The sequence below is a fragment of the Odontomachus brunneus genome, unplaced genomic scaffold (genome assembly GCF_010583005.1).
Source record: "Odontomachus brunneus isolate Ranch 3 - 2012 unplaced genomic scaffold, Obru_v1 Obru_scaffold_008, whole genome shotgun sequence".
Classification (NCBI taxonomy): Eukaryota; Metazoa; Arthropoda; class Insecta; order Hymenoptera; family Formicidae; genus Odontomachus; species Odontomachus brunneus.
Window position 1 is genome coordinate 352,478 of NW_022639458.1, and position 14,325 is coordinate 366,802.

Genomic DNA, 14,325 nt, shown 5'->3' on the forward strand with positions numbered 1-14,325 from the left:
ATATATATATATATATATATATATATATATATATATATATATATATATATATATATGTCGCTCCCGAAATATTCATATTTATTTATCGTATCTCCCCTTAGAGTGACTTAATCATCAATTAGACATTTGTACGATCACCAATGTGACGGTTAACGAGTTAACTTCAACGGATCGAATGTTCCTTTGAAGGGAGAAGTCACGACGCGAAGGAAGTAGAGAAGTGCCATGGCTAATGATGAGTTACTGAATCGAAGATTACATTCACGTTAGATCGGCCAAAAGTCAGAATCATGGCGAGAGTTGTCGTCTAAGCGGCGAAAGCGCTTTTTGCCGGCCACGTGGCGAAAGTTTGGTAACCGGGGGATGTTCGTGGCTGCTGCGTTCGTGTCGGTGGTGCGAAAGCCGGCAGCAGCCGTCCGGAAGCGTTCCACTTTCGCGGGCGGAATCCTCACGCTTTCGTCTCACGTGGCATCCTCGTGGCGCTTTTCAACGGCAACGTGGAAACGGCGCGTGCTCGGGATGCGCACCTTCGCGGCCTGATTAGCAACCCAGACCGAGCGAAGGCCAATGGCACCCTGCCTGCCTCTGCCTGCCTGCCTGCCTGCCTGGTCTTCCGCGAGGAGTATAAGGGGGTAGCGTGCCGCGCGAAAGAGATAGAGAGAGACGGCGAGAGAGCAGCACGGGGCTCGGGGAGGGGGTTGGTCTGATGGTAGAATGGTGGAAGCGCCGACACGGTGGTACTGGCTGCCGGTGGTAGTGGTGGTACGCGGTGCGCGACATAAATATGTATGTATCATCCGCTGCGACCTGCCCCACTACCCCACTAGGTCAGACTCATGCTTCATCACAATGAGCACCTTGCCTTGCCTCGTCCTGCTCCTTTCCGCCTCTCGTCCCATTCAAGTGGATGGCTCGAAACCCTTTCGATCTTCAGCCAGAAACCTCTGAGCCGCGTACCAGAAGTCGCGCTTTTTTCATCGCGTATAATTATATCACGCGGTATAATCCCGCGGTATGTCCCGTCGGAACATCACGATCATTAGCTATGGTCATTCCCGCGTCCGGTCGTGATCGTAGTCGAGCGATTCGCGATGGATTCGTGAATAGAAGAATCTTCTCAGAGGACCACAACTTTCCGTTTACAGCTCATCATCCTCCTTCGGCGCTAGTGACGCTAGCGAAAGACACCCGTCGAAGAGTAGATCGGATACGTCACGTCATCGTCGCTCATGCAAATGAATACATGCAAATCGACCAATCGCCAAATCGACGACTTCGGTGTATACCTGAGAGTTTTCATTCTCACACCGGGCTTCAGCTGACTTCGATCACTGACGTTGCACGCAGCCAGCCGTCGGTGACGTGGGCTCTCTGACGTCACCGACGTTTCCGTCTCTCTCGCGTACATATACGGGGGTTGCGCAAGGTCTGGGTAAGGAGAGGGGCGCCGCGGGAGGAGGGTTGCCGGAGGATGGGGTACCAAGGGGGGCCAACAACCCGAGGGGGAGGGGGGGTAGCTCTTACATATTTATGCCGCGTTCTACACGCAACACCCATCCCGGGGGTGGCAGGAACCAACCCCCTCTGCGCTTGCCATGCCGGCTGGGTGTAGGTAGATAGGTATGCCGACCTTGTGCGCGCTTTCACGGGGGCGGTTGTCTGCCCCGGAGATGCTAATCAGTTCGGCTGATAGTAGTGCACGTCGCACTCGAATCTAGAGAGAGAGAGAGAGAGAGAGAGGGAGAGAGAGAGAGAGACACACATGAACGAAGCTACCACAATACGCGATATCAATAACTGCGATTGTCCGTAACATCTTATCACACAGTGCTCACTTGAGCGCGACGCACGTGAAAGATGGTCGACTGATGTCAACGAGCAGGGAAAAAAAACAAACGTGTGTATTATATGATGAGTGCACAGGTGAATGTTTCGCGGGAGTCATCGGCGCGCAGCGTCACGTCGTCTACTTTGACGGTAATGAGATTGTCTGACGAATATAATTCCGATTCACGAGAGCGGCATAACTTAAAGAATCTCGCGCGTTTATCCGCACGAAAGTCATGCTAGATGATTAACAAGTACGGAGAAAAACAATGATCGATGAACCTTGGCGGGATTGTTTGCTTTGATTAAAGAGAACGAGATACGGTTCACGAATGAAAGGCGTAAAATTTCATTCCACCATAATCATTATAAATAATTCATTTATTCAGTGATATTATTATTTATCAGCATTTATCATTCTTAAAACACGGATTACCATTTGACCCTCCCCCTCACCTTCGGAATCCCCGATAGCGAGGACAATTTCCTCCGGTGCGACTACATTTAGCTGACAGCTCGCTGGCTTATTATGTCTCACGTTTCGTAGCGTATAAAATTTATACAACGGACCGTTCACAGCTATCGAACTGGCTAAACCAGTCGTCTTTGTCAATGAGAGGCGCCGATGCTCGTTAACGTGTATCACTACCACCACCATGAATCGGTCCTTGGCGGTGTGGCACTAATTACGATCTTTCAAAGCGTAAGAGAAAGAGAGAGGGAGGAGGGAGAGAGAAAGAGAGAAACCGAGGACACAATCCGTGCTTTTGCAAAATCGACGACGTGTGTAGGTCGTCGTCGGTCCAGCCGGCGTTGCAACGACGTGTTATCGCGAGAGAAGGTAAGAAATACCGTACACACGCAGCAAACGGACAACGCAGTCATTATCCGCGGCTTGGTCACGTGGCACGCATCACGAACACGAGCATCACGACCGAGGAGTTCGTGTTTTATACGCGCTAACGGTCGCGGCTACGAGCCATCACCGACGTTGGCCGGTCTTAAGGTGACGGACAGGCAGCCCCGTCATTTGCATACCTGACAAACCGACGATGCACGCGCTCGTTCGTTCGCTTGCTCGCTCGCTCGCTCGCTCGCTCGTGCGCCTCCATCGACAGGTCTCACCCAGACGTTGGACTGGCGGCGCGGCATAAGAAACAATTATTGCTTCCTGCGAGAGCGAGCGAACGCTTGATGGGACAAAGGATAATGCATCATCGATGCAACGGTTTACGAGCATTTTTACCTGGCGTTTATTACATTCGTTGTAATTTTTCTCACCCTAACGCTTTTAAAATTATCCGCGGTTGCAGTTCTGCGAACGCCTCGACTCGGTGGTGGGTGGATTCTATCGACGTCACGTGTGTCCTCCCGGAGATACCTTCCAACACCTTCAAGTGGACTTTGTACCTTGAACGAGTCTTACAAGGGAACTTTGTGGACTTGGACATTTTTACTTTAACTCTCCGCATACAATCATATTTTTTAGGACATACAATGCAATCTGGTTCTGTTAGACTTGGGCAACTTTGAGTTACTATAACTTTCTTGAAATCCAATCTTTTTAGACACTTTTCTCTACCAGCATGGTATGTTAAAAGTGGAGATATGTTAACGTGTTCTTATAACACACTTTGTTTTGCTATGTAATTGGAGTAAAGAGATGAACTTAGGAATTTACCGTTGTTGCCAAAGAAACAACTTGAAGAAGTGATCCTTAAAACGATTTGTTTGGTATTAACTGAAGATTTTTAAATTTACCTTTTTACCACGCCTGCATTAGTGCGAAAGTTTATGACAATTAAAATTCACGTGTTCGCGAGGTTCCTTTGTTAGTCTCTCGTGGCTTTAAATGGAACATACTGAAAATTAATTTTATGCTTTGCAAATATGCAATTTAGTGCCTTTGGATAAAACAGGAACGGTCGTTCACGCATGAATTAACGTGTAAACCCCCCGTATGCGTAACTTCTACTTTTACGGATATCGGCGGAGGATCAGACTCACGTAGTGACGAAGGCGAAGGGCGGGGAAGACGCGACAAACAGACGCGGCGTGTCGTCACGGCTTACCCAGGATGCGCGTGTCTTCCCTTTAACAGTCCGTTCGTCTCGATGGAAATCGTTCAACGGAAAAACACGTATAACGCCGGTTACATAAAAGTGCGGGCGACGACCACTTCCGCCGGGGGTGCGTCCAAGATCGTGAGGATCCAGCCGGAGATATGAATCATACGGGGATAAGAGATCGTTTCCTCGATTATGGACAAAGAGCTTGTACTTCGAGAAACGTTTGAGAGAAAGAGAGAGAGAGAGAGAGAGAAAGGGGAGGAAGAGGGGGGAAAAGACAGACAAGAAGAAAAAGAAAAATAAAGAAAAAAGGCGCATCACATTCTCCCGTCAGCAGGATCGTCCATGAGCGTTTTCCCGTTTCGTATCGTTGCAACATGCCGGCAAACGCAATAATAATGCGATGCTACACGAATTTTCTATTCAATTAATACCTTGAGGAGGTTGGCGAGACGTTTTTCCAGGAATTGCAAGATCGGCCGTCTCGCTTGCGTGGAATATCTCGGCGTTGAAGTGACTCGGATAACTGCTAATTATCGCCTGGACAGTAGGGATGCGACCTTCCACAGCGCGGAATTAATTATAGTATTTTCTATAACGAGCGATCAGACGCGGGATTATCTTATAACTTGCGTGTATTTATCGCTTCAAGGAAATCACGAAAACAATTTCCTGGTCAAGTGTTACGATCTTTCTCTTCTAATCAAGTATCGTAATAATCACCGGTTCCTTCTTTCTCGCAGTCAAACCGCATCGCTGTGATTGCATTATTGCCCGAATGGTGCGGTATCGTATTCGCCTTTGAGGAAAATTGCTGCATATTGTACGAGTGGTGTCCAGATCGTCTGTGAAGTAATCGCCCATCTCCATGTAACTACTGACGATCCTCGTCGGTCCCACTGATGTCGTTACGCGAGCTCGTTAAACACGATCGCGGAAATACACGGTGCTTGAAGATATAAACAGCCGAATTAAAGCGCGTCTTTTCGTCAAAACGTTCGCGGACTAATCGTGTTTTTAGAACCTGAATAATTAAATCGAAATCGTTCTTATATTTAATAACTGGGATTATCAGCGACAGGCATTAATTAATTTGCGTATAAACGCAATCTCCCCGCCCAATCGCACACAATAAGTTAAGTACGCTAATAAAGAGTCAATGAAACGAGTTAACAGATACATGCATCGTGAATTGCATTTATTTACCGTATCTTTAGTGATTCGAATTTTAAATAGTTGAGTGTTAACCTTCTAGTGTTCAAATTAATCTCTCATGTTTCAAAAATTTTTCGTGTACATAAGATGTTTAAAACTAAAGTACTCAACACATATAAGATGAAATTTTACTTTTCTAATTTTTTAATTTTTCCATAGGTGGTTTAAATATTAACTTATTATCATTGCCAATATACTAAAAGAGGCAGCCATATTGTGATTTTCACGTCACTAGACAAGTCGGTCAAGACAAGAACAACATTTATATTGGAGATAAATAATAATGAAACTATTGTGACTTCAGAGTCACAGTGGATAGTAGGGCGTTAAAATAATCAATGGAAATCAATGTGGCAGTTGACGTGTTATGTATATTTATGTGTGTAGTCATTAGGATGTACAATGTCTATTTCTTCATACTGCGCGATTTTCACGATCAATTGTACACTATAATATCGTCTTTGTGTTTAAACCATCGTGTCATGGCAAATAAAGCGCGCGCGCGCGTTGGAAGTAGCCTGTCTTAGCTGTTCTCGAGTTCGCAAACATTTGAGAAAATGCTGATATACGCGAAAACGCTGCTTGTCGCTACGTCCATGGATGTGCGTGCCCTCGAGTGTAATCGAGCGTTGAAGATCGCGTGAGCGTAAAATCATGAGAGGGAGAGCTCAGCGCGAGTCTGAGCTGCACGTGAATTTTTTCGGATGTCTATAAAGTCAAAATGTTGCTTCTGTATTAAGCCCGCAAGTCCCATCGAATTTGAAAAGTCAATGAAGAATCTCGAGGTATCCCAAGACGAAATTTTGATTTTACATTCACCCAAAGAAAATATGATTTCGTCTTTAACGAAATCCTCTTATATATCGAACCCTAAAGAATTGTTCTAAAATTAAAAGGAAAATATTCCAAGCAAAATTTTGCTTTTGGTTTTGGAGGAATTCTTTTAAGACCAATATATAAGAGGATTTTGCTAAGGATGAGATTATATCTTTTAGATAAATGTAAAACTAAAATTTGTTGAGAAGTTTTCTAAAATCAAAAGGAGCTTAGAATCTTTTTCTTTTAGCTTTAGAACAATCCTCTTAGAGAGAAATATGTGAAAAAATGTGAGGCCGTATATAAAAGAATTCCGCTAAGGATATTTTATTTTTTTGGATGTTAATTTTAAAAATACCGATCGACACTTTAGAGATACTTAGAGACACTATAGATAATCAATAAAGAATCTCGAGATATGATCTCGTTTTCTCCATGATGAAATTTGAAGAAGCATTTGCTCGAGAGTTATTTAATATTCGATACATCTATGTGTAATCTTTATTTTTAATTACAATAAACAACATATAATAATCATGCAATTTACTCAGATTTGTGACAAGCAAATATTAAATAGTTCGTATTGGAAAATAGCACTTTAGCAAAGAAACTTTCTGTTTTCATAATTTTTATGCATGTCGTGAATATACTTGATACACATAAATTTATCGACGGTCTAAAGAATAAAATTTCCGCTTTCTGCGAGCAGAAATCAAAGTGTCTGGCGCATCTGCTATGTTAAATCGCGTGCCGGTGGAGTTTCTATTCTAATATCTCATAAAGGACGGATTAGAGAGAAAATAAAATCGCGATTGTACAGCCTTCGAGATGCTATATCTGACAGATTTCTTAATAATCGGAAGGGATAAATTTCTGGAAAATCTCTAAGGTTCTATTTACCGAATAACGTGAGATTCTGTGTCAAAATTAATGTCCATACGTGTACTCTCGTATACTGAGCTCCGATTTATTTCAAAGGTTTTCCTGTTAAATTTTATTATTCCCGACTGCCCACCCGAAGGTCCAGTCTCCATTTTACATCGTTCCACGTTGATTGCATTCACTTTACATTTCACTCGCGACGCGGTCGATATTTATATTTAGGCAGCGACATTTATATTTATTTATTAACGAATATTACGGCGATTGTATTAAAATATTCGGAATCTCGTTGCGAAACAAAATGCACGAAATCGATTACAGAAAAATAAAATCGGAATTCGCGAAATTATTTAACGGGTGTTCTTCGGCGAGTTCGTAACGTTTCGACGCATACGCAATATGAATCTCATGTAAGGAATCAACAACGAAATATATCAATCGGAATCTCCGAACAAACTAATCGCAACGTCAACGAATTTATGAAAAATTGCAAAATAAAAATTGACCGTAAAGTGAGATTCTCACGTATGACAGCTTCGTGATGTTTTGTCGAAGCAACTAATTCACCGGTATATATACTACGCGGATATGCGTGTCGTTCATCGGCTCGAAACATTATGAAAACAGTCGGGAAAGTTCGCGACGAGACGAGGATGCGTTTGACCGCTTCGAAAACCTGTAATGTTTTGAGGGTGTGATTGTTTTGGTCGGACGCGCGCGCTCAGCCGTTTGTTATCGGACGACGACGGTTGGCGATCTACGCGAGATAACGTAGTCGTTTTTGCTTATTGTTTTGATAGTCTCGCATGCTACGTGTTTTTCTGTTACTCAGAAATATATCATGGGAAGGCAAGGCGAAAGACACAGACCGCGATATATACATAATCAGTATAATAAAATTATTTATTATATTGAGTATTTCCGATTTTAATGAATGTTTAGCGAATGTACAAAAAATAAAGAGATACTCGAGTTGAGATGAAGAGTCTAATCACTCAAGCCACATCGAATGCGTTTTACTTATGATACTCTTAGTAATAACAACAAAATAATTAGTCTTCTAGCGAAATTCGAATCAGACACTGAGATTTAATTGATATTACTAAGACATTTCTTTGCGGCTTTCCTTCCCTTTTACCCTCTTTGAATCACGGAATCCTATCAAAATTTGCAACGCTAATAAAAAATAATAAAAAATTATTTAAAATTATTTTGGAAAGTCTGTTATTTTATATACTTTGTAATTATATTTATCTACTAATCAAAACATCAAAAAACAAGGTAATATCTTGTGTAATATTGTATCTATGTATTTTCTCCATTAGTTCTTGAAATTTAACGGAGTTTTTAAGGTTAATACGGAATCAAAATTGCGACATGCAGTTTATTTACGTTTCATCTCCCAAAGTTGTTAGAACGCCTGAGTCTCTCGAAAAATATTGCGCGAATTTCTCGCGATAACGTTCGTATTAAAACGAAGAAGAAACAGAATTTAACAGTTTCGCGAAGCTATTGGCGTAACTAACAATAAACGTATACTCGGTCGAGCAAAAAAAGCGTCTCCGTCTAACAATACGATTCATCACGCGGGCCTCCAGGAGCGTATCCCGGCACAGGAAGCGAAGAAAGAAAGAGAGAGAGAAAGAAAGACGAGGCGAGGGAGCCGGGCGTGCAGAACGAGTACCGGGCAAAGCGCTCGGCTGCAATTTTTCTCGCTACATACGTGACGGGAGTAGAAATCGAGAGCAGGAAGGACCCAGGTAGGGAGAAAAGGGCGGCGGAAAGCGAGGGAAAAAAGCCAGTCGCGAATTTCCGTCCATCGCGACGACGACCGTGCCTGATGGCGGGACGCCGGATTACTCGCAAGGGATTTTCCAACTTTCGAAATCCTTACGTCGTTTCCTCTTCCTAAAGCACGATATTCGAAAGTAGCGGCGCTTACGAGATCAGCTCGCAGCTGATGGCCGTGAGCTGGTGGTCGTGAGAATGGCTCTCGCTTTTCTTTAGCAGCCAACAGCTCGTCATTTTATTCACGGATTTTCGATTTCGCACGGACGCTCGATAATTGTCAACATTTGTAACATTTAATGCAAAATTTTCTTCTTGTATAAATTATGCATCTGGAAGTAAAAATATCTTTATATATTAATATATATATACGTGGAAATATTAAATAAATATATACTAATATATATAATTTCGGCATTTCGCCGTTGATATCGCAATATAATACGATCAATAGAATCTTATTGGCTTATAAAATCGCGAGATGTCGCACCGTAGCGCCCGTCGAGAGACGATCGATCGGATTTCTTAAATCTCAAACAGACGGATGCAATCTCTCCGCAGAGAAGCAGGGGCGGCGTATCTCGCCCGGAGAGAGAAACGCCGAGAGTAAATCAGACACTATCGGAATCCACATTAGATCACTAAGCCTGATTCGCATTGACACGTATCGTGCCTCTGGGGCGGAAAATATGATTGCTTCGTCTCCGTTGTCTAGATGGGTAAGCATCGGGGGAGAGAGCGAGGGCGGATTAATGCCACCCTCGGGGATCCACGTGGCCTTCCCACCTTCGCCGTATCCGCTCGTAGCTCTCGCCCGTGCAAACACGGGCGGTTTTATGCCTTATACTTTTAAGACCTCGCTCACCTTTTACGAAGATTAGTCGGCGTTTGTCCGAAATAGGTTTGCCCGAAGTTATTGCTCAGCTCGCCTGACACTAATTGCGCTCGATTACACTGCACGTCCAAGTGCTTAATTTTTACACACTTACCAGGTTTGCAGATTCTTGCGAACGGAGAAATTCGTTACGATAACAAGGAATCTTGTCTCGAATCTAAACGGTGACTTATTCAGACATTTAACACATTGATCGCTATTGATTGTAAAAACAGCCTGACACTGATATATATGATTACTAAAAATTTTTGCTAAAGGTACTCTAAATAAATATAACTTGAGATACATATATATTTAATTTTGTTTCTCTCTCTCTCATCAGCTACTGTTTTGTAAATATAATTAAATATAGTTTTCATATAACTTCACAAGACGCGCGATATAATGTCTGTCATCGGTGACCATGACATTCAACGCGTTAATACTGATAACTAGATCAAATGAAGTGGGATTAATTACTGTCATATCATTCTCGAAGGTAGCTTTCGAGCTTATGACGTAATTGAGAACGCGTCGTCAGTCAACTGACTAGGAATTAATAAATCAATCAGATACTCCCGGTTATCGCCGCGTCGATACGCACGACGCTCATCGATATTCTCTAGAATATAGGGTGCTCGGGGACGCTGTCGGCTAATCTGCTGGCAAAACAAAGTCGGGCCCCTCAATAGCAGCGCGATTTATATAAAGTTCCGCATCGCGGGCGCGCCGCTTTAGCGGCAACAACAACCGGGGAGTTATCGGGATCGATAAAAAGTCTCGCAATAAGCCATCGATACGGCTACGCCGCCGTGTTTTATTGTGTCACGTGCGACGGCACAGACAAACTCCCCAGACCTCCGCCCCCACCGACCCGCCAACCACGTACCCCTACATATATCAGTCGCGTCAGAGGGGAGACGTCGATATCCCTCGATCAATCATTAATAAGACCCGAAAACCCCAAACACATAAGAAGAGGCCCGCCGTTCCACCGCCGCAGTTCACGTTTTTTTCCCCATATCGCGCTACGCGTGCATACTGCTCTGACGCGATGCCATTGTAACCGTACCACCCCTCCGCCACCCAATACATCCCCCGAACACAATCTATGCGAGAGGAATTGTATGGGCAATCGTCGATAGAATGAGATAGATAGAAATAGAGAGAGAGAGAGAGAGAGGGAGAGAGAGAGAGTGAGAGAGAGAGAGAGAGAGAGAGAGGCGATGGGAGAGAGGGGAAGGGATCCGCGAATTGATGGAATTTTATATTTTTTTTCTGCCAGACTCCTTGTCCCCGCTTCCGCGCTCGGTCACGTTTTCGATTCGACTTGCCTCAGCCGCGAATAGCGACTCTCGGCCGAGCGATTTATAGCGGCGAGCATCGACATGGTTTTGAACTTATCGCCGGACGCGGGCGGTGCGCTGCGACCTCTTCTCTCCTAGGGCCTCCGGGAGAGGCTTCTCTGAGCGTAACGCCGAACGAATCGTTCCTTCGCAACGAAAATTACAGCCTCTTCCGCAGGAAAGCGTTCAATGCTCGCGCGTAAACCGATCGACAGTCGCATGAACATTTCACAATTTTTACAATTTCTTTTTGTATCATCCCTAGTCGAAATTTTAGCGCTACTTGCGCGTTAAATTTTTCAACATTTGTATATTCTGAAGGATCAGTGTACGTTTAATCTTTACGGTAAATAGATATTTTCGGCGCTTTGATAGTAGTTCTTGTAAATATGTGAATATTTACAGATGGTTATTCATGTCGGACACAATTTTTTTGTCAACTTAAAATTATTGAAGAATTCTGGAAAAATTTAACTTTCTTTTAACCTCAATTAATAGATTATGAAATTATTTAAAAAGAGATAAAGTTGTATATGATATTTTAACAAGAATCTACAAAAAATACTTCGTTTAAAAAATTATAACTTTTGTAATTTTTCTTAAAAAGAAATTGGGATTTTATATTTATGATCCTAACAATTCATACAAAAATTTTATTGTGATATCTTGAAGACAAGTTAGATTATTTCGACACATGAAAATGATATCTCTATGTAAGAAAATAAGGATAAATGGCATAAAAACATTTTTACATATTATAAAAGTAAGAAAAGAAGTAAGAAACATAGAAAGCACACATCAGAAAATAAATATATATATGCAGAAACCCCTGCTCACGAGCTTGCGCAGTGATTGGTTATTGCAGTAGCCGAAAAGATCGCTCAGTGAGCCCGTGGCAGTGGTTCGCATACCTAGGCTACCGTGTTTCATCCCTAAATGCATCTAGAAAAACTATTTAAATTGTTTTGGCGTTGTCTGTACATATGAAGCCTGAGAAATTTCGGAATGAGAAAAAATGCAAAATTATTACAAGTGCGGACGTAAATAACTCTCTAGGTCATTTTAAGGGCTAATATACATAAAAACTGAAATCCCTTAGCGCCTCTATAAATGGCTGGAAACGTAACAAAATGCCATTTATAGGTTCTAAAAAGGACCTCTCGACAATAGTAAGTTCAATAGAATCAGAAAATGATTGATATCAAAGGTAGACTATCAAAGTAAGCGTGAAATGAAATATTGAGATTGGACATAGGATCAAAATTTTGACTCGGAATGTTATGTAAAAATATTTTAATACGCGCGTAGCACTTGACGTGACGCTCTCTTGAGATGACATGTGTTTGAGAATTATTTTTGAAGCGTCGCGCGTTGTTACCTCGATGTAATTCGGCAGTAAACGGCTCGATGAAATCGATGGTTTTAATTATCACACTCGCGCGCGATGTATTACGCGCGGTAATAACAACACGTATCACGAGGGTCACCCTAACCGAATCGGGGACGGCGGGACCATTTTTCCACCGCCGCTAACCCGTGCGATCAGAAACGACTTTGAAAGTGTCAACGCCGCTCTGGTTTTCCCATTTTTGCACGGCTCGTACGCGTCCTGTCGGGCATCCCTCCGGCTTCCACCGAAATCCCTAGAGAGACTTGTACGAGCAGGGGTTGGTATACGGCGCGGAAACGAGCAGATATCGAGTTGCGGTTTAAAACTCGCTGCCGCTCTCTCGCACATCGGGTTCCCTTCCTCTCACTCTTTCTCTCTCTCTCTGTCGATCCGGCAGTGACGACCTCGTCAGGAACCCAGGATTCAGCAGGCTGATCAGCAGAAAAACGTAGCCCTTGGCTTCACTTGCACTCACGAGAGCCACCCTCGAACCGCTATCTTTACAGTTGATAACGGTGAAATGAGAGAGAAGATTCTGGATTTCCGGTGTCACTATACGTAGTGATTATTTATTTGATTATTATCACAGTACACGCGTTTCCCAAAGTGATCGCTAATAATTGTCACTTTTAATGGCTATTATTTTTCCCAATTGTGGACATCCGTAAGTCTCAATAAAAAGTTAATTATTTCGACGACAGGACGTTCTAAAGTAATCGGTAATAATTGTCGCTTTTAATGACTATTATATGTCCCGATCGCGGGCATAAAAATCTCTCCTCACAGTCGAGTTTTATTTTATATCTTTGTATTAACGCATTAGTTTGCAGGTGTGTTAAGTACCAATAACAAGACTATTCAGGAGAAGCATTTGAATATTTATAAGTCTGTAACAAGAAATGTAGAATATATTTCTTGTCTGTTTTTTGTCTAAAAGAGGGGCACTCAACACATCTATAAAATAATGCACTGGCGCGCTGCCCGTGCGAGACATTCTTCCGAAATTTGAGAAAGTTTACGAGAGGACAGTAGAGTTTATTTACCCTATGGTAGGATTCCCTTGTGGATACACAGTAATTACACATGTACGATAGAAGGAAGTTATAAATAAATGAGTAAGTCTAGATAATATACCAAGAAAAAAAGAGACGTGTATGAGAGACAGTGCGCGTATGAGGAAGAGAGATAGAGAGGCAGAGAAAGGGGGAGAAAGAGATAATACACACAAGTGGAACTATATGTGATAGCCGCGACTATAAACTCCCGTAAGGAAGACAAACGCGCGTTCGATGCCGCGCGGCCGAACATTGCATCATTGATGCGCTCTATTCCCCAAACGGCGGTACATCCGGCGCTAAGGTCGTGGTTTATCTGGCCATAACTGTGAAATATCTGCGCCGACGATGCGCCACGTCGTGCCTGATTGGCGCGAACCGTTGCGCCGCGGTAAATCTTTCTTCTCCCTTTGCTCCGACCTTCCCTTCCGACTTCTATTCAGACTCGCGCAAGAAGCCACGGAAGCATCGGGCTACTTTGGGCAGCCGGTTTTCTGAAAGCCATCACAAAGGAACTATTGTTGCACACTTGACGAGGACCTGCTACGTGGCATTGGTGGCCACAGAAAGTGCACGCGAACATCGCTTTCTCTTTCTCGGGTTTCGCCGAAACTAGAGGAATTCGGCTGTCGTGCCGAAAGATTAATGTTCCAATTTCGGTGCGATCGTTAACGCGGTTATTCTCGGTATTGTTATTTTTATACTTTTACACTTTGACACTTTTACACTTTGAGGGTCGTTGTCACGTACGCGGGACTATTCGGCTAGAGGTTATCCCATAAGGAAATATTTGTTGATAACAATTGTAACATTACAAACATTATATAAAGGTAGACTTAAATTTATGTGCAGGGCAACAATTAGTTAGTACAAAAGTTTCACCATTCTGAAAGTTTTGTGAACACACCCAGGCCTCTTCTGTACGAAGAATGTTCGTCTCTTCAGATACTACCTAAACGAACTCTCAGAATCCGCCGGTGAACATTTTTCCACGATAAGTACGGCCGTCAAAATGTTAACATATTTCCTTATCTTGTTGATTATACTTCGAGAAAACTACAAA